At 39.1% G+C, this 4,803-nt stretch overlaps 1 pseudogene; it reads left to right on the forward strand.

The window, feature by feature from the left end:
• Window positions 1-357: 357 nt before the first annotated feature.
• LOC114714031 (uncharacterized) lies at window positions 358-4,803 on the forward strand (annotated as a pseudogene).

A 4,803-nucleotide genomic window follows, 5' to 3' on the forward strand; every position in this document is an offset into this window, starting at 1 on the left:
AAATATGAAAAAATAATATTATATAAATAGGATAAAAAAAAAGGACTGGAATAAGACGATCCCGTCTCGAAAAATTTTGGGATGGATCTGTCCCGTCCCAGTAAGACCGGACCAGAATGGATCGGGATGGGCCGGCCTTGAGTAGCCCTAGGCTACATCGAGAAAAACGGTGTCACCAGAGAGAGAGAGAGAGATGAGAGAGGAGAGAGAGAGAGAGAGACGAGAGGAGAGAGAGAGAGAGAGAGAGAGAGAGAGAGAGAGAGAGAGAGAGAGAGAGTAACTACTGGTGTTTTTTTTTTTTTTGATCTGAAAGTAACTACTGGTGTTGACCGCACCACACTTTCGTTCACTGACTTGTTAATCCTCTGGACAGGTTGGGTCGTCTTTCTTTGTTGACGTGAGAATGGCCTTACTGGGCGACGATGGCCGCGGATACGAGCTCGCGCGCAAACTCGAATCTTGTGGGGTATGGCGGACTTGGCTTGGCGACTCCACCTACGCTAACTTTGTTCAGTTCCTCGCTTCTCCCTCCACTTGGGATTCCTTCATCAGACCCGACGACTCTAAATCTAGGGCTCAGATTCAACTCCAACTCAGGGTCCGTGCCCTTTTGTTCGACAAAGCCACTGCTTCCCTCTTCTTCCGTTCCACTAATTCGTCCTCAACCTCTCAATCTTCACCTGTTTCAGACCTTACTCCTGCTTGTAAGTCTCTCTCTGGGGCAAAAAGTATTTATTTTTGGCGATTGTTTTTTCAATTGGGCCCTTAGACGCTGTACATTCCTGCAGATTTGCAGTTGCACGGTGATGACGTCTACTTCACTCTGGAGAATCCATTGCAAGATGGGGTTCAGCATCGAGACGGAGGAGCTTCGTCTAAGGTTGTCACTGCCTTGTTTCCTAAATTGTAATTTTATTCTTTACCCTCATTACGAAACCAGGTCAATGGAAGTTCGTGTTATGCTCAGTGTAGAATCTTCCTATGATATCGACTATGATCAATATTTTAGGTAGTGCAATTGATAACGTTAGCATATAATTCCAATTTTATATCTAGAGGCTTTCCCACTTAAGTATTCTGGTTGGGTGAACTTGTATATTAATTAGTTCCAACCATGTGGTTCTCGAATCCAGGTGCTGCTTTCAGAAAATGTCTGATAACAGCTAGAGCACAATGCAAGGTGGCGGTTTGTTTTGTTATTTTAATTAAACAAAGCTTTGTACTACGTATTGGATCATGCATGCTTATCCTTTGGGAAGAGAATAAAATTATTTTGTAATTTGATAGAGGAAAGTAATGTAGCAACTAGCAATATTGCTTCCAGGAATTAGCTCAATCCTTCTTCTACTCTATTATTTAACTTTATTGCATTTATAGGTAATCAGCAAGATTAGTCGGAGTTATACGTTATGATGAGTGACCAAACTAGTATAGTACATTGTTATATTACGTGATCTTTCCTCATCCAACATAAGTGCCTGTTTATGCAGAATCAATCAAAATCAGGTTCTACAATTGGGTCAAGGTATGTTGATTCCGAGCTTGATAGCTTGTCCCAGAGATACAGGAATGATGAGCTGCCTGAAACCTGGTATAACCAGTTCATTGAGAATTACAAGGCTAACAAACCACATAGGTTGATCTTTGGGGATAGGGAATCACAGAAACGTTCAGCAGAGGAGATGGCCTCTTATCTTTTATTCGCTAACAATCATAAGAAAATGCGTGCGGCATTTAAGGAAGATCAGAACATGGGCTTTGTGAATTCAAGTATGGAGCATGCATCTAACATGCAGCCTAATGGTGGCAATTCTGTTGTCGATGATTCATCCTTTTTTCCAGAAATAATGTTTGCATTGAATTGTGTACCTGAAAGTGCATTGCCATCTATTATCAGGGTGGAAAATAACCAGAAAGTCAAGTTAATTAGTGTTCTAGATACCTTACCTTCTATTACAACTAGGAGTCCTGTTATGATTGAGAGGCTTGGTATTAGGCCAGAGTACCTAAACATGGAACATGGAGGAAGCTTGTCCCGGGGGAAAACTGGCCCTGAAGGAAACAGGAAACTTTTTGGTCATGAGCAAGTGTCAACAATGTCTCAAAAGGTTGTAGCACGTATGTTGACTGGTTTGGGTTTGAGGCTGCCATGGAAGGTCCTATAGAAGTCTTCTCTCAATTAATGAGCTGTCATATCAGTAAGTTAGGCAAAACTTTGAGAGTGCTTACTGATAATTACAGAAAGCAGTGTTCAGCCATTGAACTTCTGAAGATGTTGCTTAAAACATCTGGTTATAGGTATTTTACTTTTGTTTTTTTTGTTTTTTCTGTGGAAAGTTCAACTTATTGACCCCCCCACCCCAAAAAAAAAAAAAAGAAAAAGAAAAAGATGAAGACGGATTTTTTCTGCATGGTCTTAATGTTTATGAAATTAAGTTTTATATCCCAAGTTTTCACCTGCAATCTACATTATCCAACATTCATGTAGTAACTTCATAAAAATGATGTGGACAATTTACTCTTGCATATTTGTATATTTAGATCATTCCTTTCTTGAATATATTCCGCAGGCAATTGGTGTGTGGCCAAAATATTTTTTTGCGAGTAAGATGTGCTATTATTCTGTTAAAACATGTTATATAAGAAACACAATGAGTAAATTATGGTTTGAGAAGTAGAGGAGCATATGACAGAAACTATTACTCTGTACACTTTCCCATGGCAAATTGTAGGATTTATGCCACCCTTGAAAATAAAGAAGAAGAAAAAAGATTCTAAAGAGGATAAAATTTCTAAAGGGTATCTTGATGCCCTTTATACATGTGCGATTGGTTGTTGCAAGCTCTTATTTGTGATGTTTCACCCCGATTAGTATTTATAAATCAAGACAGGATTAGTATGTTATGATTTTAACATTTTCTCCTACTTTCTGTTAGTAACTTTGAGCCATTGGTGGACCTCGTGAAGGCTGGCTCCAAGAATATGCTGCAGCAAAGTCTACCACAAAATCATGGTATCCAGTCACAAGTGCAGCCACAGCAGCAGAGTGCTCTTCGAATACCTCAGCAAGTACTTGCATCTACATCTACATTCAATTTTTTGTCCTTAATGTACTTGTTTTGAAGTATGGACAGAAATGTGGACACATCCAAGAAAAGCACATGCTGATATAGGGTGCTTTAACGAGTGCCCTTTTCAAAAATAACTACCCTTGCCAACATGTTTTTGTTTTTCTCCCTTATTATAAATTGTTTTCCAGGATTATTAGCATCCTTTCGAAAAATGATTTGCCTTAAGTTGCAGGTGTCAATAATTTATCGAGCAAGCAGTATCCCCTAGTGTCTATGAGGGAGATATCACATAATAACCTTCCTGAGTTTTTAAATTTTGGTATATCCTATTAAGAAATATGCTATCTCAAGTCTATAATATAACAGTTAGTTTGACATTCAATTTGGTCCTAAATATAAGAATCCAATCTACTTTGTCTCTCATATTTATCTTTTTTTTTTTTTAGTAGTCCTTACAATAGTTGCACATGTTAAAAATTTCATCAAATGGTAATTCTAACTAATACATATGATTAGCAAAGATAATTTAGGAAACAAAAGTTATTACAAATAACTAACGTAATTAATTTTCTTAATCTACTCAAATTAGTTAACTAGTTAAATTCAAAATCTGCATTTATTGCATCCTTTGAAGGAGAATTTGTACTGATTTAAAATGGGTTTCTGGATCCTTTCTGGACCTGAGTTTTTACTTAATTGTGCACTCAACACACATTGCATTATACATTACCATATATTTCTATATACTTATCAAGATATTCTTCTCTGCAAACATGATCTGACATGTATAATAACTTATCGGTTGTTGTTCATGTACAGATGCCAAGACTGATGCATCCGCAGATGCAGCAGATTATTCATTCAAATAATGTGGCTTTCCAACAACAGCAACAACAACAGCAGCTAGAGAGAATGCGAAGGCGCCAAGCACCTACCCCCCGCCCTGTTGTGGATATGGATAAGGACAGGCCACTGGTTCAAGTTAAGCTTGAGGCCCCATCGGACTTACCGATGGATACCAACACCTACAATGCCATTAATGCCAGACATCCTCAAATGCAGTTCAGGCAGCAGCAATTGGCTGCACTGTCAAGTTTCCATTCCCAAGCTAACAATCAGTTCAGACAAATGGGTTCCCCGCAGATTCCCTCAATGCAGTCACCGTAAGAAAACTCGTGCAGTTGTGCTGAAGGATTTCTGTCATTTGGTTAATATTTAAGTGATCTTATGTTTAAGAGTTGTGTTATTTTACCGTTTGCCTGTAGGAACATGACCATGGTTAGAGCGCCACCAGTGAAGGTGGAAGCCTTCCAGGAGTTAATGGGTGGGGATTCATCTTCAAAGCACGAGTCAGAGGAAAGCAGACTGACTTCACCCAGTGGTAAATAGCTTGCGTTATAGTAAGTTGATCTGGGCGCACAAATCCATGGAGGCCCTCAACTTGGGCTCTCTTTCATACTTCGTTTTTGGCCCTTACTGTACAACAGCTTTTGCACCAGTTCATTTTTTGTATATCATCCCACAATGCTTCAGTCAAGTATCTCGAGGATTTGTTCCTCGAAGTATTTCTCCTGTAACATGCACAAATTCTCTACAAGGTTGCTCTGTAATTATTTCAAGTTTTCAACATCAGTGCAATGGTAGTGGCACAATTTTGATGCATTTGCTTGCACTGTTCACGTGGTTCTGTACAAGTTTAAGTGGTGCATGTAGCACCGCCTCCTTCAATGTT

This window comes from Neltuma alba, unplaced genomic scaffold (genome assembly GCF_004799145.2).
Source record: "Neltuma alba isolate B1F8T4 unplaced genomic scaffold, ASM479914v2 tig00011485_pilon, whole genome shotgun sequence".
NCBI lineage: Eukaryota > Viridiplantae > Streptophyta > Magnoliopsida > Fabales > Fabaceae > Neltuma > Neltuma alba.